General features: G+C 36.6%; 1 protein-coding gene across 2 annotated transcripts in view; it reads left to right on the top strand.

Moving 5' to 3' along the window:
• Positions 1–1,562: 1,562 nt before the first annotated feature.
• LOC6050274 (gonadotropin-releasing hormone receptor) overlaps positions 1,563–22,192 on the top strand; it is a 101,317-nt gene continuing 80,687 nt past the window's right edge. For both annotated transcript variants that reach the window (XM_038262473.1, XM_038262474.1), the window contains exon 1: positions 1,563–2,273. The gene's annotated coding sequence lies outside the window, so the exon portion shown is untranslated. The remainder of the gene's footprint in view (positions 2,274–22,192) is intronic.

The following is a 22,192-nucleotide window of genomic DNA, read 5'->3' as shown; positions in this document are numbered from 1 at the left end:
TTCTGTTCGCATTTTCAAAAATAATGTTGAATTTGTTACAGATTACATTATTTTTGCCTTTTGATTTTAAATTTAGTTTTTGATAAGTGAGATGAAAACCTAAAAAAAATATTTTTATGTGCTAAACTGCCGTTCTACGCATAATTGTCCCATGTCATTTTTGGACGATTCTGACTTTTTATCATTTTTAAGCTTAATTTTACGTATATTTTCAGAAAAAACACATAAAATCTAATACTTTGTTTACAAAATCATTGCAAACAACACCAAGTCTGTTTGTCCCATCGTTGAACTTCTACGCATAATTGTCCCACCAAGTATTTTCTATCACGAAATCATGAGTTTTAAGAAGCATTTCATCTTGTGTACCAGTTTAGCTGTAAGAGGATTACAAATAAGGGTGATAAAATGTTAACCGGGATGATTAGGGACATACAGGGTGAATAGGGACCCACGGGACAATTATGCGTAGAAACACAGAAATCGATCGAAAAATTTCAATCGCGTTTTTCTCAGTTGCCCATTTTTGAACATGGGAAAATTATGCGTAGAACGACAGTAAATGTCGCAGAAAATTCAAATTATTTTACTGTTTTTAGCTGGACAAGATTGTTAAATCTTGCTTTGATATGAAATTTAATAAAATGATAAAACAGAAGCAAATGCGCGAAAACTTTTTAGCAGTGAAGCAGTTCTGTAAATGAGAATACGCATGCCCTACATTTTGTTTCAAAAAATATATACAGTTTATCCATAAAACAGGTTGAAACTTTTTTGAAAATTTGGAGGATTTTTTTGTCACGTTCAAATTTAGTGTAGATTTTTTAGTTTATCGAAGAATAACATATAATTACGCATAAAAAGTAGTTTTCGTGATTTAAACATAACATTTCAGAGTTATTTTAACTTTTTTCACGTTCCGCGAAATTTGCGTGAAATTCGATGTTTTGAAATTGAGGTCCCCGTGAAATTTGCAATTTTCGAGCGTGAAAAATCACTAAGCCTACTAATAACTAATCAAGATCAACTCGGATCTTTTTGTACCCTTCAACAAAGTTGTAGGAAATTGAATTTCCTAGAATTTTACACTTGGGCAGTTTTGGGCGAGACCTACGCCACCTACTGCCAAAATCCTGAAGCGTTGTTTTTCCCCATACATTTTCGTGATTTTTCCGAATGTACAGTAGGGTGCCAGGGAAAATTGAAAATTTTGAAAATTCTCAAGAGATACCTCCTGGTTCGATTCTTTAGGAAATAATAAGTAGTTATTTCTTTGCAAAAAAAATCAGCCGGTATTGAAAGAAATCTACTGTCAATTTTCCGAATTTCTTGGAATATTACAACACTGCCACGGGGGTCGCGGCGCGGGTCGCAATAAATTTCATTCAAAACAGTTGGAAAAACAATTCAATCAGTGAGAGCCGCAAGGCACTTGGCCAAGAGAGCGAGAGCGAGAGCGAGAGCATGTAAGAGAGCCCGACCATGTGTTGTTCGACGGTTTGACCATCATATCCGAGGCAGTGTGTTCTATGTTCGAGCAGGCAGTTTAGTAAACAGTTGGATGCCGGCGCGATAACACCGTTCTGGTGGCGGAAAAGTGAGCTTTGATTGCGCGGGTGGAAAATTGTGGGCCCGGAAGTGACAGCACTGGAGTGGGCCTGTGGAGACGCGCCAGACCTTAACGGATACCTAAGGACGCACACCCCGCGCACCCCTTTTCAATGTCGTGGGAAAAAACTTGGCCAAGGGCGTGGGAAAATTTCTGCCGGCGGATGTGGAAAAACTTGCTGGGGTGATGATTTGGAAAGATAAGGAAAAAAATCAGAGGAAAAAAAGTTTAAGCTGATTTGTTGTGAGGAAAAATAGTAATGCATAAAAGTGAAATTTATTTTTAAAAAGCCAGGTGTATAAAAAAATATTAAACAACTAGTTTAAAAATAATAAAAAAAATCTACAAATAATGTTTAAAAAATTAGTGTAAAAAACCAAAAAAAAAGGAAAACCCAGCTCATTCTAGTGCTTAACAGTGGTCAATTAAATGACAGTAGCGTTACCAGGGGAAATAATTGAATGTATAGTGCAGTGATGATGGATAAAAGCAAATAGTGAGATTTATTGTTGTAAATTCTATGGCAAATCATTGAGCCCTACAAAAAGTTAATTGCGACACATTCTAAAAGATCATAATTGCTACTCTCACAACTGGATAAAACTACGGTACCGTGAGGACGAGCAGCATCTGATTGGATTTCGAATTTATTGGTCCAACAAAGGTAATTTCATAGAGATAGGAGATTACATTGATGACATAATTAGTGACAAATTAGAATAAATGAAGCGTAATAATGGAATGATGGACTACTCATTACCCGACAATTTGTTTAGGGATTGGCTTTCATTAAAACTGATAAAGCAGTAAAAAGATGATGATTTGCAGCATTCTATAATGTTCTATGATAATTGTGTTTAACTCTTTAAAAAACGGTTCAATAAATAATTATTCCTAATTTTCTTTTACAACTTCCTTTTTAAATGATCAAATTTCATTCTTGGTCCTTGGAATGATTCTTTTATCGATTTTCTACCTTGAGAGCAAAACAGAAACAATAGTAACACTTAAAAAAAACTAACTTAACCTATGTGGTTGGTGCCTTCCTCACTCCTCACTAAAAGATTCGCAAAGATCTTTACAGTTCAAGACTCGTTGACATGTCTTCCGATTGACGGATCTGGACATAGCTTACATACAAATAAGTGGGAACGGCTTCAAAAAAAAAACTACATAAATATCACTCAAGTTGTCATAACTTGAGACAGGATTGCCAGATCTTCAATGTTTAAGATTCATTAGAAAGGTCACTGTAGATTAACGAAAACGTTTAATTTCGGTTATTTCTTTCCTCTGCTATTTTTCATCCTCCTCTCCTCTCAATATTTTCAAAAAAAATATGGAGACTTGAAAAATTTAACAAAAATTCAGGAAATCAAAGTTAAGAAATACTAATTTTTAGATTTTTTTTAATAAAATAAAATGCATTCAATCATTTTTTATGTTTTCAGATTTCTGGGAATAGACTTCCCGGGCAGACGGTAATAACAAAATTCATGCCATTTCAATAACAAATACTGTTAAAATAACAAAAAATGTTTTGGAAAATTCTTGTAAAATCCATTTTTGCATAAGAGCTTAATAACAGTTTATGTTATCATAACAAAATTTGTTATTGGTCTGATATTGGTTGAAAGTCAAAACAACTTGGGAATAACATTTTTTGTTATGGAAGAATAACTCCAATTGTTATTGGGATGATCGGATTAGTTGTTAAAATAACAAAAAATAATAACAAAGATTTTTTCGAACAATAACGCAAAATGTTATTAGTCTGTTATTAGAATAACAATCCAATAACAAAAAAATCATAACGGCGAATAACAAATATTGTAATAAATAACATGAAAAGTTATTGGCCTAGTATTTTCAAATAACAAAAAATGTTATTCCCACGTTATTTCCGTCTGCTCGGGTTTGATAAAGTCCTAAAAGTTATTAAGTCTGTTGCTCAGTTTTGGAGTTTGATAACCTGGAAATATTAGTTTTAAAAAGTATCACTAATTGCTCAACAAAATCCAATGTTCATATTTCAATGTGAAATCGTATTTTCAATTGATTTTTTTTTCAAATTAGATTTTTTTCTATTGAAAATGTATAAAAGTCGTCAAAAATGTTTTTAAAACAATATAAATGCTCATGATTTTGGCGACCTTTTTTTGATGCATCCCCATAAATGACAATTTGAAGGCAACATTTTTGGTGTTTGAAGAGTTCCACTATTTTGTTTTGCAAGCAAAAAATGGTTTTTTACCTTCTCTTTGCTTTGCAACAAAAAAGAAGCCATCCTTCCAACTATAAGCTCCCACCTTGCTCGAATAAATATTGAAAAAAGACCGATCATGGTTCAGTCCGCCACACACAATGTGGGGGGAATATTTGCACAACTGAGAAGCGGCACAAAGTCTGTCAACGGTTACCTGTGGCAAGTCAATTGAACGATACTCCAGAAAACTGAGTCATCAACAATGCTGCAAGGGATAAATCATTCGCAGACACTTTTTCAAGTCGTTTTTTCTTCAATTTATGCTCCAATCCCAGTTTATAACAAAACAGTTTATCAATTTCTCAGACTTGAAGTACCTAAATCAATTATTACATGCAAACCGACTATTACCGCCCCCTTCTATTCATTCACCAAGGTTTTACAAGCCTCAGCAAAATGCAGACAAATTCTAATAGAATAGAGTAGGGTGTGAGCTAACTCAGCTCAACTTTCTCAACAGTTGATATGCGGCATTTGCGATGAATAAGCTTTCGGAAGCTTTAACCCACCCCGGAGGGTGTGTATCCGGTTGGTTCCAGGAAGTGCCATGAACGGGAAGTAATCTTGTGTGCAAACTGTTATACATTGCAGTATCAAGGGTGATAAAAACGGGATAGGATTTGCTTACGCTGTTGATGTCGGTCCTTAACACCCACGCATCGAGGGGGCGTCGATTTTGGATCAGAATTCAATTTACAAAATCAATTTGGATAAAATATGGCTCTATTCATGACTGAAACTGAAACCAATGTGTTACATTTTGCACGAGCAACAAACTAAAGAATTTTCGTTTTATGTTATGCCCATCAGAACATGACCTTATTCACGTGTGAGACAGTTTTGGAAGAGTTTTTTTTATTTTGCAATTCCGTTGTGAAATAACATACATTTCTTGACATTTTTTAATGACGAAACGGCACAATTTAATAACCAAAAATAACGGTACTAAAAATTATTTTTAGCATAATTTTTTTAGGGGTGTTGAAAAGTTCAACTTTTCCTTTACATAAAAATTTCAGTTTTTGCTTTTTGAGTTTTTATAAACCGCACACAGCAGTTGCCCCGACCCCTCTTCGATTTTCGTGAAACTTTGTCCTAAGGGGTAACTTTTGTCCCTGATCACGAATCCGAGGTCCGTTTTTTGATATCTCGTGACGGAGGGGCGGTACGACCCCTTCCATTTTTGAACATGCGAAAAAAGAGGTGTTTTCAATAATTTGCAGCCTGCACACGGATAGAAATCCTGTCCGAAAAACCGAAAACTAATTGTTTTAAAATCGACAACATCGATTGTTTTCGATTTCGTTTACAATGTTTTCAAATATGAAAACATTTTCTTCGATTTCGAAAACATTTGTTTTCGAAAGCGGAACTTTTGTTTTCGAAAGCGAAACTTTTTCCGTCACCCTTTTTGGGGAGCGTAACATCTGTCAAAACGCAGCCTAAATCAAAACGTCAACCCGAGGTTGATGACAGTTAGTTTGTTCAAAGTTTTTTTTTTAATGTTTGCGAGAAAAAAATCGTGACTGGTGGCCCGAAAGTAGCAGGTTCCGTTCCGAGGATGGTGGCCAAGTGGAAGACGTGTAGGTCGTCTGTGCTGTCCAGCTGTAACTGCAGGTTTCGGAAGTGCCGAAATCACATGGCCGAGAGAAGTGAGCGAGGTCGAACCGCAACCGCACCGCACCCACGGACAAGCCCGAGAAGGCGGACTGCGGAATAATTGCATCGCCGGAACCAAGAAGCAACATCGAGAGTTACGAAACTAGCGACGGGGACGAAACTGACGCTTTTGTCCTCCTCCTCCTCCTCCTCCTCCTCCTCCTCCTCCTCCTCCTCCTCCTCCTCCTCCTCCTCCTCCTCCTCCTCCTCATCCTGCTGTAGGGGCCACTTTCACTGCATGACGAGTTGAAGAAAGTAGTCAACACTAGGCTAGCCACGCATCTGATGCAGGTACGTCATTCGAAAGCTTGATAAAATTATAATGAAAAAATTTCCTATTCGTAATCGACCGACCTAATTGACCTTCATTCCGCAACAGGCAGCGACGCCAACATCTTCACCAGATCTGCAGCCACTTCGAATTGAACCACGGCAATGAGGAAAGCGACCCGGTCAACGGTTCCACGACGAGACGAGACGCATCTACCGAACTCGAGCTCCGTCGGTATCCTGGAGGAGATCTCAGTCAAGCCCTTCCACAAACACACACAGCCCATCCACACACACTTTGTTACACCCTACTAACAATCTTCAATTCTGCATCAAAAATTATAATTCTAAAATTCCAAAATTCTAGAATTCTAAATTTCAATCATTCTAAAATTCTAAATTTCAATCATTCTAAAATTCTAAAATTCTAAAATTCTAAAATTCTAAAATTCTAAAATTCTAAAATTCTTAAATTCTTAAATTCTAAAATTCTTAAATTCTTAAATTCTTAAATTCTTAAATTCTTAAATTCTTAAATTCTTAAATTCTTAAATTCTTAAATTCTTAAATTCTTAAATTCTTAAATTCTTAAATTCTTAAATTCTTAAATTCTTAAATTCTTAAATTCTTAAATTCTTAAATTCTTAAATTCTTAAATTCTTAAATTCTTAAATTCTTAAATTCTTAAATTCTTAAATTCTTAAATTCTTAAATTCTTAAATTCTTAAATTCTTAAATTCTTAAATTCTTAAATTCTTAAATTCTTAAATTCTTAAATTCTTAAATTCTTAAATTCTTAAATTCTTAAATTCTTAAATTCTTAAATTCTTAAATTCTTAAATTCTTAAATTCTTAAATTATAAAATTCTAAAATTCTAAAATTCTGAAATTAAATTATAAAATTATAAAATTCTAAAATTCTAAAATTCTACAATTCCAAAATTCCAAAATTCCAAAATTCCAAAATTCCAAAATTCCAAAATTTCAAAATTTCAAAATTCCAAAATTTTAAAATTTTAAAATTCAAAACTTCAAGAATTCAAAAATTCTATAATTCCTACATTTTTAAATTCCTTAATTCCTAAATTCCTTAATTCCTAAATTCCTAAATTCCTAAATTCCTAAATTCCTAAATTCCTTAATTCCTAAATTCCTAAATTCCTAAATTCCTAAATTCCTAAATTCCTAAATTCCTAAATTAATTAATTTCTAAATTCCTAAATTCTTAAATTCCTGAATTCCCAAATTTACAAATTCACTTATTCACCATTTCCCAAATTCTTAAATTCCTAAATTCCCAAATTCAAAAAAATCCCAAATTCACACATTCCCAAATTCCGTAATTCTCAAATTCCAAAATCCCAAATTCCCAAATTCTTAAAATCCCAAATTCCCAAATTAACAAATTCTTAAATTCCCAAATTAACAAATTCACTAATTCCCAAATTCTTAAATTCCCAAATTCACAAATTCCCAAATTCCGTAATTCTCAAATTCCAAAATTCCCAAAATCCCAAATTCCCAAATTAACAAATTCTTCAATTTTCAAATTCTCAAATTAACAAATTCTTCAATTCCCAAATTAACAAATTCACTTATTCCCAAATTATCCAATTTACAAATTCCTAAATTCTTAAATTCCTAAATTCCTAAATTCCTAAATTCCCAAATCCCCAAATTCACAAATTCTTATATTCCCAATTTTCTAAATTCCTTAATTCTCAAATTCCTAAATTCCTAAATTCCTAAATTCCTAAATTCCTAAATTCCTAAATTCCTAAATTCCTATATTCTTAAATTCCTAAATTCCCTTATTCCTAAATTCCCAAATTCACAAATTCCCAAATTCCGTAATTCTCAAATTCCAAAATTCCCAAAATCCCAAATTCCCAAATTAACAAATTCTTCAATTTTCAAATTCCCAAATTAACAAATTCTTCAATTCCCAAATTAACAAATTCACTTATTCCCAAATTCTCCAATTTACAAATTCCTAAATTCTTAAATTCCTAAATTCCTAAATTCCCAAATCCCCAAATTCACAAATTCTTATATTCCCAATTTTCTAAATTCCTTAATTCTCAAATTCCTAAATTCCTAAATTCCTAAATTCCTAAATTCCTATATTCTTAAATTCCTAAATTCCCTTATTCCTAAATTCCTAAATTCCTGAATTCCTAAATTCCCAAGTTCCTAAATTCCCAAATTCTCAAATTCCCAATTTCCAAAATTCCCAAATTCCCAAATTCTAAAATTCCCAAATTCCCAAATTCCTAAATTCCCAAATTCCCGAATTCTCAAATTCCTAAATTCCCAAATTCTCAAATTCCCCAATTCCCAAATTCCCTAATTCTTCAATTCCCAAATTCCCAAATTCTTAAATTCTCAAATCCCTAAATTCCTTAATTCCTAAATTCCCAAATTCCTAAATTCTCAAATTTTTAGATTCCCAAATTTCCAAATTCCCAAAATCCCAAATTCACAAATTCTTACATTCCCAAATTTCGAAATTCCTAAATTCTCAAATTCCTAAATTCCTAAATTCCTGAATTCCTAAATTCCTAAATTCCTAAATTCCTAAATTCCTAAATTCCTAAATTCCTTAATTCCTAAATTCCTGAATTCCTAAATTCCTAAATTCCTAAATTCCTCAATTCCTAGATTCCTAAATTCCTAAATTCCTGAATTCCCAAATTCTCAAATTCCCAAATTCCCTAATTCTTTAATTCCCAAATTCCCAAATCCCCTAATTCTTCAATTCCCAAATTCCTAAATTCTTAAATTTTCAATTCCCTAAATTCCTAAATTCCTAAATTCTCAAATTCCTTAATTCCCAAATCCCCATATTCACAAATTCTTAAATTCCCAAATTTCCAAATCCCCTAATTCTTCAATTCCCAAGGTCTCAAATCCCTAAATTCTTGAATTCTCAAATCCTCAAATTCCTTAATTCCTAAATTCCCAAATTCCTAAATTCTCAAATTCCTTAATTCTCAAATATCCGAATTCCCAAAATCCCAAATTCCCCAATTCCCAAATTTACAAATTCCCAAATTCCCCAATTCCCAAAATCCCAAAATCCCAAATTCCCATATTCCCAAATTCCCAAATTCCCAAATTCCCAAATTTCCATATTCCCAAATTCTCAAATTCTCATATTCCCAAATTCCCAAATTCCTTAATTCTCAAATTCCTAAATTCCTAAATTCCCAAATTCCTAAATTCCCTTATTCCCAAATTCCTAAATTTCTAAATTTCTTGTATTCCCATATTCCAAACACACACACACATAAACACACACACACACACACACACACACACACACACACAAATAGCAGTTTTTTAATTAATGATGTATTTTTTGCCTCAATAAATAAAAAAAAACGAATCAACTGTTTTACTGAACCAAGAGAAATATCCAACGGTCAATTCAAAAACCAAATCCAACGGTCAATTCAAAAACCGAATAAATCGTTCGGGATGGCTGCGTGCTTTCTGTTTTGCCAGGCGTCACCAACCGTGACGACTCAAAATCAACAACATTGTTCTCGATTTTGATGCAAATGTTACCGGACGACTGGTCGACAACATTCTGAAACGAATTTCAGAACGAATCGAGAACAATGTTGTCGATTTCCCGGACAGGATTTCTATCCGTGCAGCGGTAATGAGATAGAAATTTGGTGTCAAGGAGACTTTTATGTAAAATTAGACGCCCGATTTGATGGCGTACTCAGAATTTCGAAAAAAAACGTTTTTTTCATCAAAAAATACACTAAAAAAGTTTTAAAAATTCTCCCATTTTCCGTTACTCGACTGTAAATTTTTTTTTTGAACATGTCATTTTATGGGAAATTTAATGTACTTTACGAATCTACATTGACCCAGAAGAGCCATTTTTTCATTTAGAACAAAATGTTTCATTTTAAAATTTCGTGTTTTTTCTAACATTGTAGGGTTATTTTTCAGAGTGTAACTATGTTCTACAAAGTTGTAGAGCAGACAATTACAAAAATTATGATATATACACCCAAAATTCAGAGTCGAGATAATCGTTCTCTCAAAATTTATTGAGGGCTCAGTGCCAAAATCGATAGAATAATGGTATCAACTCACACCATCATAACAAATGAGTTCATTCGTTAGTTGAATCAATAAATCTCCAACAAGTGTCATACATAGACTTCTGACTTCTCCTTGGTCACCAAGCTGTGGTGGCCGAGGCAGCTAAGTCATTGGATTGGTTTGTCAAAGGTCTCTGGTTCGATTCCCGTTGTCGACACTTTTGGTTTTTTGTTTGACGGATGAACTTTTTTTTGCAAATGAACCTCGAGAGAATAGTTCTATTGCCCATCTCGAGCTGTGTTCTCTGCGTCCGTGAATGGTACCACTATTCTCTCGACTCGAAACAATCATTCTCTCGGACTAGCGCTGCCAGTTTTGGGTGTAGACATAAGGGGTTTGCTTATAAACATCACGAGTTATTTTACGAAAAAAAAAAAAAAAAAAAAAAACCTGCTAAGAAGTTGAAGCACCTTGTTTGTTACTTGAGAGCGCACCGTGATTATTAAACCGTAAGAAAATTGGATTTCTCATACATTTTTTCGATTTTTCCCATACAAACTTCACCTTCGAGTATCAATAGGAAAATGTTGACCAATTTTGCTCATATTTGTCCCAGTGTCCTAAAATACCTCAAGGAACAATATTCAGCTTGTGGAGCGAGGTTTTGAGAAAAAGTCCCATATTCTGAGCTCCCTACTGCGCAGTTCTACATTTTTCAAAATACATATTTTTAGAGAGCTAAAAATTTACTGTCCACTTTGATCTAGAACAAAACTTTTGAGATTTACGATTAAAATATCTTTAAAGTATCTTCAAGAGTACTTTAGAAGCATGGTCAATAGTTTTATTTCACACTTCGTTGTTTGACTTGAAGTTATCCCAGAGAGGTTATTTTTAAGACCATTTTACATCGCCAAAACTGCCTTAAAACACAACTAAAACTATTTTTTTTGAATTTATTAAACAAATAAAATGATTTGAAAAATAATCGACACTATTGTTTTAAACCGACAAAAAAGCATTTCCAAAAATCTTTTTCGAATCTACCTCCTGCAAACAAATATGTGCATGCGCTACGGTCGTATTACTACGCGTTTTACTCTGCGATAAAACCGCATTAACCCGGGCATGGTCTTCGGGTCTATAGGACCCAGTAGCACTATAAAAGTAATTGTAACTTTTGACCAAAAACACCTAGAGATCTGAAATTTTGTGACTTTGTGTATCTTACTAAGACACACATTCTGGCCAAAAATGAACTTCCGGTGGCCACCGGAAGTGCCCACCAAAAAAAAACTGACACCAATGGTATTCCGGGTCTATAGGACCCAGAAATGTTTTCAGCTGCCAAAAATCGAGATTGTAACCGATTTTGGATGTCTTGACCGCAAATGAAAGGCTAGGATGTCTACTTTCTGAATCCGACTGGCAGAACCGGTTTTGGACACCGTGGCCACCGGGAACCTGCTATAACCGAAAAAAGTCCTTTTTGAGGCCCCTACTTTGGGGACCTGTATCTCCGAAACGATTGCACATAGCAGGTTGCTTCCGGTTGCATTCGACAGATAATAACCTGAATTTTAAGCCCCAGAAAAAAAAATTGTCCATAGTGGCCACCGGTTCCGGTAACCCGGAACTTCCGGAAAACTTGATTTTGCAGTTTTGACATAAAACCGTCACACAGACCAGTATTTTGAAACGGATTATTTTGCAAATCATTGCAGAAGGATACTACATACTACCCCTGACTATTTGGTATCGGTTCTGGCCAACTCTGGCCAATCCGGAACCGGTTCCAGGGTACCACTAAAACGGTTCCAATAATTGTCACGCTAGAAACCCGTCATGTTGCATATCAAACTTCATGAAATTGCATGTTATGACCATCTGAGGTCATGCCAATGTCCTCTGACCCATCCTGGTCACTCCGGAACCTGTTACCGGTGGCCACTGGAGGACACTATCGGAATATGCAATGAAACCTATCATCCGACGTATCAAACTTCATGAAATTGAAAGTTATGACCATCTGTGGTTATGCCGATGTCCTCTGACCCAACCTGGTCACTCCGGAACCGGTTACCGGTGGCCACTGAGGGACACTATCGGAATATGCAATGAACCCTATCATCCGACGTATCAAACTTCATGAAATTGAAAGTTATGACCATCTGAGGTCATGCCGATGTCCTCTGACCCAACCTGGTCACTCCGGAACCTGTTACCGGTGGCCACTGGACGACACTATCGGAATATGCAATGAAACCTATCATCCGACGTATCAAACGTCATGAAATTGAAAGTTATGACCATCTGTGGTTATGCCGATGTCCTCTGACCCAACCTGGTCACTCCGGAACCAGTTACCGGTGGCCACTGAGGGACACTATCGGAATGTGCAATGAACCCTATCATCCGACATATCAAACTTCATAAAATTGAAAGTTATGACCATCTGAGGTCATGCCGATGTCCTCTGACCCAACCTGGTCACTCCGGAACCAGTTACCGGTGGCCACTTGGGGACACTATCGGAATATGCAATAAACCCTATCATCCGACGTATCAAACTTCATGAAATTAAAAGTTATGACCATCTGAGGTCATGCCGATGTCCTCTGACCCAACCTGGTCACTCCGGAACCTGTTACCGGTGGCCACTGGAGGACACTATCGGAATATGCAATGAAACCTATCATCCGACGTATCAAACTTCATGAAATTGAAAGTTATGACCATCTGTGGTTATGCCGATGTCCTCTGACCCAACCTGGTCACTCCGGAACCAGTTACCGGTGGCCACTGAGGGACACTATCGGAATGTGCAATGAACCCTATCATCCGACATATCAAACTTCATAAAATTGAAAGTTATGACCATCTGAGGTCATGCCGATGTCCTCTGACCCAACCTGGTCACTCCGGAACCAGTTACCGGTGGCCACTTGGGGACACTATCGGAATATGCAATGAACCCTATCATCCGACGTATCAAACTTCATGAAATTGAAAGTTATGACCATCTGAGGTCATGCCGATGTCCTCTGACCCAACCTGGTCACTCCGGAACCTGTTACCGGTGGCCACTGGAGGACACTATCGGAATATGCAATGAAACCTTTCATCCGACGTATCAAACTTCATGAAATTGAAAGTTATGACCATCTGTGGTTATGCCGATGTCCTCTGACCCAACCTGGTCACTCCGGAACCAGTTACCGGTGGCCACTGAGGGACACTATCGGAATATGCAATGAACCCTATCGTCCGACGTATCAAACGTCATGAAATTGAAAGTTATGACCATCTGAGGTCATGCCGATGTCCTCTGACCCAACCTGGTCACTCCGGAACCTGTTACCGGTGGCCACTGGACGACACTATCGGAATATGCAATGAAACCTATCATCCGACGTATCAAACGTCATGAAATTGAAAGTTATGACCATCTGTGGTTATGCCGATGTCCTCTGACCCAACCTGGTCACTCCGGAACCAGTTACCGGTGGCCACTGAGGGACACTATCGGAATGTGCAATGAACCCTATCATCCGACATATCAAACTTCATAAAATTGAAAGTTATGACCATCTGAGGTCATGCCGATGTCCTCTGACCCAACCTGGTCACTCCGGAACCAGTTACCGGTGGCCACTTGGGGACACTATCGGAATATGCAATGAACCCTATCATCCGACGTATCAAACTTCATGAAATTGAAAGTTATGACCATCTGAGGTCATGCCGATGTCCTCTGACCCAACCTGGTCACTCCGGAACCTGTTACCGGTGGCCACTGGAGGACACTATCGGAATATGCAATGAAACCTATCATCCGACGTATCAAACTTCATGAAATTGAAAGTTATGACCATCTGTGGTTATGCCGATGTCCTCTGACCCAACCTGGTCACTCCGGAACCAGTTACCGGTGGCCACTGAGGGACACTATCGGAATGTGCAATGAACCCTATCATCCGACATATCAAACTTCATAAAATTGAAAGTTATGACCATCTGAGGTCATGCCGATGTCCTCTGACCCAACCTGGTCACTCCGGAACCAGTTACCGGTGGCCACTTGGGGACACTATCGGAATATGCAATGAACCCTATCATCCGACGTATCAAACTTCATGAAATTGAAAGTTATGACCATCTGAGGTCATGCCGATGTCCTCTGACCCAACCTGGTCACTCCGGAACCAGTTACCGGTGGCCACTGAGGGACACTATCGGAATATGCAATGAACCCTATCATCCGACGTATCAAACGTCATGAAATTGAAAGTTATGACCATCTGAGGTCATGCCGATGTCCTCTGACCCAACCTGGTCACTCCGGAACCTGTTACCGGTGGCCACTGGAGGACACTATCGGAATATGCAATGAAACCTATCATCCGACGTATCAAACGTCATGAAATTGAAAGTTATGACCATCTGTGGTTATGCCGATGTCCTCTGACCCAACCTGGTCACTCCGGAACCAGTTACCGGTGGCCACTGAGGGACACTATCGGAATATGCAATGAACCCTATCATCCGACATATCAAACTTCATGAAATTGAAAGTTATGACCATCTGAGGTCATGCCGATGTCCTCTGACCCATCCTGGTCACTCCGGAACCGGTTACCGGTGGCCACTGGAGGACAATATCACAATATCACACTATGTCTATAATTTCTAAAATATCAAAATCAAAGGTTAGATGAAAGAGTTTCTGCACCCAAATCTCGGCAACACTCGGTTTGAGAGAAAGACGGCCTCATGAAGTTTGATATGTCGGACGATAGGGTTTCTATTCAAGTTTGATATTTCGGATGATAGGGTTTCTAGCATATTCCACAAATGTCCCCAAGTGGCCATCGGAAACCGATTCCGAAGTGACCAGATAAGTTCAAAGAACGTTAGCATGACCTCAGATGGTAAGAATGTTCAATTTCATGAAGTTTGATACGTCGGATGATAGGTTTCATTGCATATTCCGATAGTGTCTCTCATTGGCCACCGGTAACCGGTTCCGGAGTGACCAGGTTGTGTCAGGGGACATCAGCGTGACCTCAGATGGTCATAACTTTCAATTTCATGAAGTTTGATACGTCGGATGTTAGGGTTTATGCATATTCCGATAGTGTCCTCCAGTGGCCACCGGTAACCGGTTCCGGAGTGACCAGGTTGGGTCAGAGGACATCGGCATGATCTCAGATGGTCATAACTTTCAATTTCATGAAGTTTGATACGTCGGATGATAGGGTTCATTGCATATTCCGATAGTGTCCCCCAGTGGCCACCGGTAACAGGTTCCGGAGTGACCAGGTTGGGTCAGAGGACATCGGCATGACCTCAGATGGTCATAACTTTCAATTTCATGAAGTTTGATACGTCGGATGATAGGGTTTATGCATATTCCGATAGTGTCCCCCAGTGGCCACCGGTAACCGGTTCTGGAGTGACCAGGTTGTGTCAGGGGACATCAGCGTGACCTCAGATGGTCATAACTTTCAATTTCATGAAGTTTGATACGTCGGATGATAGGGTTCATTGCATATTCCGATAGTGTCCCCCAGTGGCCACCGGTAACAGGTTCCGGAGTGACCAGGATGGGTCAGAGGACATCGGCATGACCTCAGATGGTCATAACTTTCAATTTCATGAAGTTTGATACGTCGGATGATAGGGTTTATGCATATTCCGATAGTGTCCCCCAGTGGCCACCGGTAACCGGTTCTGGAGTGACCAGGTTGGGTCAGAGGACATCGGCATGATCTCAGATGGTCATAACATGCAATTTCATGAAGTTTGATATGCAACATGACGGGTTTCTAGCGTGACAATTATTGGAACCGTTTTAGTGGTACCCTGGAACCGGTTCCGGATTGGCCAGAGTTGGCCAGAACCGATACCAAATAGTCAGGGGTAGTATGTAGTATCCTTCTGCAATGATTTGCAAAATAATCCGTTTCAAAATACTGGTCTGTGTGACGGTTTTATGTCAAAAACTGCAAAAATCAAGTTTTCCGGAAGTTCCGGGTTACCGGAACCGGTGGCCACTATGGACAATTTTTTTTTCTGGGGCTTAAAATTCAGGTTATTATCTGTCGAATGCAACCGGAAGCAACCTGCTATGTGCAATCGTTTCGGAGATACAGGTCCCCAAAGTAGGGGCCTCAAAAAGGACTTTTTTCGGTTATAGCAGGTTCCCGGTGGCCACGGTGTCCAAAACCGGTTCTGCCAGTCGGATTCAGAAAGTAGACATCCTAGCCTTTCATTTGCGGTCAAGACATCCAAAATCGGTTACAATCTCGAATTTTGGCAGCTGAAAACATTTCTGGGTCCTATAGACCCGGAATACCATTCGTGTATGTAGAAAACGAAGACCATGGCCAGGTTAAAGCATACTGCAGTCTATATGTTTTTGCTTAATCTTGAACAGAAGCTTCTCCAGAAACATAGCTCTAATAACTGCTCTGAGTAAGAAAGAATAGATTTGATTAGGTCAGCCATATTAACATGAAAAAATAACGGCAAAAAAACGGAAGCTATGTTGATTTTTCTGCTGATGTAGAAATAATTGTTCCATTAAAGATTACAAATCATAGTAATTTTAAAAGATTCACACCTTCGATGCATATTTTTTCGAGGCATTTAAGAAAATTGATCAGTGAAATTTTTATAGCAAGAATTTAACGAAAAAAATGACTACGTAAAGTCACAGTTACATTTATTTGGTTATTATAATATGATTATCGGTGTAAGCTCTCAAGTTCATCGGCCATTTTTTAATTAATTTCGAAAAGATTTAATGGATTTCACGAAATAAATTTGAGAATTGTTTTTTCTTGGACAAATCTTTTATTATCGTCAATGAGAGCAAGCGTGGCAGTGCGTGGCCGAATGGTTACGCTGTCCGCTTTGTAAGCGGATGATTCTGGGTTCGATTCCCATCTGCTGCAACCTTCCATCGGATGAGGAAGTAAAATGTCGGTCCCGGCCTTGGTTGTTAGGTCGTTAAGTCATTCCAAGTGTAGGAGTCGTTTCCATGCCATAAGTACAAACAACACATCAAACCAAGCCTACTCCGGTGGAATTGCTGGCGGCGGTTGGACTCGCAATCCAAAGGTCGTCAGTTCAAACACTGGGGTGGAAGGTTCCTTGGAGTAGAAAGAGGTTTGGGTGCTCTCCTCATTCAAGCCTTCGGACTCCTAGGTTCGAGCAGAAACTTGCAATAGAGACCACAAAAGACCCGGGGGTCGTTAATGTGGATGGTTTGATTTTAAGTATACTTTATTACAGTCTTGAAGAGCTCTTCTATGATCTTATAAATTTTTGAAGCTAAAGGATTGTAAAAATCAACGTCAAAGTTGCTTAGTTTTAAATCACTCCGCATAAACGCTCTTGAAAACCTCCAAAAATGGTCCACTTTGCTCTTAACTCAGGTTTAATGCTGATTTATTGTTGTTCTGGAGATAGATTGGCTTTATGATCATTTTTGGCTAATATAACTTGAATCTATTTTCAAGAAAGTTCAAAAACTTAAATTGTTACTTGAGGCTACTTCCATCCAAATTTTCTCAAAAGTGAGATTCTCATTGAAAATTTAATGCTCGACAACTTTGTACAACAAACCAAAGCTGTAAAACTCGATCTTGAAAAGTTATTAGTGATTTAAAAAAGTCATTTTTGTATGAAAAACATTTTTTCTCCTTCTTAGGCTTGGGTATCAATGGGTTAATCTCAACCAATTTCGCTCAAAATTTGCACAGATGCTTAAAATGACCCAATAAAGCGTTTTTCTCTTGTGGAGCAGGGCGTCATTTTTTTTGGGCACCCTACTGCGCAGTCATGACCAATTAATTTAAAAGTAAAACTTAAGTACGGCTATATCTCGAAAGCGGTGAACATTTTCATCGATTGAAAACTTGATTTTACATCAAAAAATGATGTTAACAAGTTCTGGAAAGAAACAAAATTTAAAAAAAAAACTTGAAAATACAAGCCACTAGGTATTACAACATTTTACACTAGTCCAGTTGATTGGCAATATTTGGTTTTAAAAGTATCAAATATTAATGACGATATTCTTTTTCCCTGAACTAAATATAATTCTCAACGCAGTAAAATTATTTTTTAATTGTGTTAAAATGATTTCACATCTATTCCATTAAATATTTTAATTTTTTAATTGATTTTTTAGCACTCTGGTTTTTTGGACCGAGTTTGTAGGTAAGACCGAGTTAAAATTTGTTTCATTTCAACGGGTAACATCTTACCGTCTAGTAGTTAGAGAAAACACTCCATAAAAGTTGATGAAAATAGATCCATCAGTTTTTTTTAACAAATGCAAGGAACTAAGAGTAATTTATTTGATGAATTGATTCACACGTTCTTTACCCCTTGTTGCATCTACTCAAGTAATATTTCGTCTTAATAAATATGTCACCGAAATTCACACTGCATTGTGGAATAGCGCCAATTGGTCGTGGGAGGTGTTACTATGAAGTTCGTAGTGCTTAAATTTAGCTCGCACGTTGATTTTCTCTCTAACTTTGAAACCACTTCTAAACATACACACACACGATGTGAATGGAGACATACGATGCGAACAGCTGCTAATATTTCGCTCTACAGCGTTAATTGCTCTTTTATATTGCAATGAAAATGATTTAACCTCATTCTAGTCCAGCCCGTGAGTATGAAGTATCGTATCTTGTCGATGTACAAAAAAAACATAGTTTTTACTTATTTTACGTGTTTTTATCTAATTTTATATGAATTTGATACAAAATAAAAATTAAAATAAGAAACCTCAAAATTTGCACTGCTAGGTAAACGATTTGTCGTTTCTTTCTAACCCAAAGTCTGTTTGTTTTTACTTCTGTCAACTCTAATCTGGCCTTCGGTGGTGTCAGAAATCTGGGTGATTTATTCATGGACCCTTTTTCAAACGCCGCTGCTGGAGCAGAATCCCACTCACCTGCTGGCAAGAAGGACGTTATGATATTGCTATATTTTTTATCGTTTGTTTTTTTTTCTATGGAGTTGTCTGTGTGTGCGTGTGTTTCAAGCAATGGTAATGTAGTTCTTGGAATAGAACTCATTACTAGCCTTGTTAAATAAAATAAATATTTCTACAGAACCAAGAAATAAAATTAAGAAAACTAATGAACAACCAAATCTTTGTTATCATGTGTCCACGAGTTAATGAAAAGATATCTTTTAAAATAAATTTTCGAATTATTTGACCGATTTCAGAAGCGATCGAAAATCAATTTTCGGAAAAAGCATGGCCTACTGAACACACGAGGTTTTGGCCGTTGTTTTTTATGCAGATTGCATAATAATACCATCCTAATCCACCATGACGAATTTTTATTGGTAAATTGTTTTTTAACAATATTTTTTTTTTGAATGAAATGTTTTGAAAATTTACCCATTTTTTGATTTTATTTTAGGATGTAAACTCTAAATTTTAATTTAAAATATCTTTAGAAAACTTATAAATGCCCCGTTCCATACTGTACCTACATCAAATTTTTCGAAAAGTTTTTACAAATCTACAATTTGTTTAATTTTTTTGATTTGATGCTACCTAGCAAAAACAAAAAAAAACATAATTAAATCTCCAGCTGTTATCTATAACTGGGGTGAATCGAGACTGAATCTCTATTCTAACAGAAATCAACCCTAAAAAAGTCATTGACAACTGTCCCTATTCACCCCAGTTGACGGTACCTACTTTTTATCGCGGATCAGCATTTGTAGTTGAAGATTTCATAAGAAGATAAGAATGTTGTGTACAATACATAAATGGTAACTTTCAAGTGCACTAAAAATAACCTAAATGCTAATGCTACGGAGGAAATCCTATCAAGAGGAGATATTAAGACAGACAGGTGTTACTCCGTACACCACTTAAGCATATTCTCCGAGGCGTCACGCGTGCTTTAAAAGTGCCATTTCTTTTTTCTTCTTGGCTTTTTTCCAGTTAGTAGAATAGAATGTTTCTACGATTTTTTTATCCAGATTCTTAAGCGAAGGTGACGTTACGAATTGTGCACACCTGAAATGTCAAAATCACGCAGTGGTACGCCATCTACGCTTAAAAATTTTGATAAGTTAACGAAATGTCAAGTTTGCTGTTAGAAATACAGTCATGCCCCGGTGTTTCACGCCTCAAAATAATTGTAATTGCATTATGGGTATCAAACGATCGGGATTTTTCATACATTTCGAAAATCATAACAATTTTTTTTGAAAATACTCAAATTTTTCACAAAACTACGTATTAAAAAAAAAGTCTAAATTTTTTTTTTTTCACAATTTGGGTATCAAATGATTGGATTTTTTGAATACATTTCGAATGTTATAACAATATCTCTTGAAAATACAAAAAAAAATCACAAAACTATGTATTTTCAAAAAAACTCGAAGTTTGAGTATTTTTCAATATGGGTATCAAATGATTGGGATTTTTTCATATATTTAGTGTAGTATAATTTTTTTGAAAATACTTAAAATTTTTTGATCGAGATATTTTAATAAATTTCGAAAGCTATAACATTTTTGTTTGAGAATGCTCAAAATTTTCACAATATGACGTACTTTCTAAAACAAATCTCAAAATTTCTAAATTTATTTTTATAATATGTTTAAAAAAACCAATCATTTGTTGCCCAACTGAAATTTGGAGAGTTTTTTCGATAATTTTGAGTATTTTCAAAAAAGGTTGTTATTACATTCGAACTGTATGAAAAAAATCCGGTCATTTGATACCGATATTGTGAAATGCTAAACCGAGGCATGACTGTAATATCGCTCTGAGTGTTTTCACAAATAAAAGCACCCCAAAGTTTTTTCACGAGAACCTTTGTTGATTCAGATTTTCAAAAGCTTTTGGATCTTTATTTGATAAATGTGTTTTGTGAGGAATTTGGAAAGATAAATAAATAACAGCATCAATCATCAATAAATATTTAACTTTAAACTAAGCAAACCCGAAAAACTCCTTTCAAAATCCATCTGACAGTTAAATAAAAAACGTTACTTAATCCACCTTTAGGTGGTTGGTGCATAAAGTCAATACATTCAGTAAAAATAGCAACATTCCCCTTTAACATGTTTTTGCCGAGCTCCCGTGGTGTAGTGGTACGGGTTTCGCTTTGTAAGCGGAAGGTCGATGGCTTGAAACCCATCTGGCGAGGCAAAAGGGGTAGGTGGCGGTCGAGAGGGGATATCGGCTGCTGCGGGAATTGACTTTGTCAAGTCCCAAGCCTCCCCCAAAACCCATCCCTTCCAATCTCTCGGACGATCTGTTGGCGACTGAGTCTGAGCGTTTAAGAACTCTGTAACAATACGCAGAGAAGAGCTTCAAATGCTACTTTCGACTCTGTCACATGCTCTCAGGCAAAATTCGAGCTGAAGATTGGGCTATATGATCGGTAACGATCTCTAGATGGGTAAAAAATAAACGAGATTTCTCCTCAATCTCGCTCATCTCCACGTCCTCGGAACGGTCTCTCGTGCTCGTGTGGCATGGCATTTGGGGGATTGGTCTGGGGAATGAGAGGGGGCAACTGCTCGAATAATTCTTCAAATACTGTCTCGCTCAAACAATAGCGCTACGGAAGACGATCGTTCGGCAGGCTGTGTATAGCAGCAACATAGAAAACCTGAGAACAGATCATACTACAATAGATACCGTAAACCGGGGTGACTTTGATAGGATTTCAATTTGTTTTTAGAATATTTTCCAATAGGTAAGGTTTTTCTCAAGATTATTATTTTTGAAACATGTACTGGAGTAGGCCACACAGAGTCCATGCACTATTTTGGAAAAAAAAGTTTTTTCAATTGTGTTTAGAAAAATAGTTACGTTAAAAATTCTTAGTTTTAATTCCGGGGTGACTTTGATAGTCATAGTTTTTTCTTGTTAAAATCATATTTAAGATGTTCAAACATCATTTGTACGTTAAATGTACCATCACTAAAGTAGCTGATATAGTTTGTAAGAAAAAATGTTTTTGTTAAGTTAACTAAGTTTATAAACTGTTTAACAAAATACATATAAATTTTAGGTAAAATTGTTAAAAAGTCAGAATTTTGCCTGAAATTTGTTAAAACTAGTTTTGTTTATAAAATTATCGATTTATATTGCATTTTATACTGAATTCGAGGCACGAATAACAAGTTTTCACATTTTACATGAAATTTGTTTAACTGAAATTGCCTATAAATAAGGAGTTTTTTTTAAATTGTGTTTCAAAAATACATATTATTTATTATTTACAAACTTATTAAATCTTCTCCTGGTGGAAAAT

This window comes from Culex quinquefasciatus, chromosome 3 (genome assembly GCF_015732765.1).
Source record: "Culex quinquefasciatus strain JHB chromosome 3, VPISU_Cqui_1.0_pri_paternal, whole genome shotgun sequence".
In the NCBI taxonomy this organism is placed as follows: Eukaryota; Metazoa; Arthropoda; class Insecta; order Diptera; family Culicidae; genus Culex; species Culex quinquefasciatus.
This window is presented reverse-complemented; position numbering and strand designations above follow the sequence as displayed.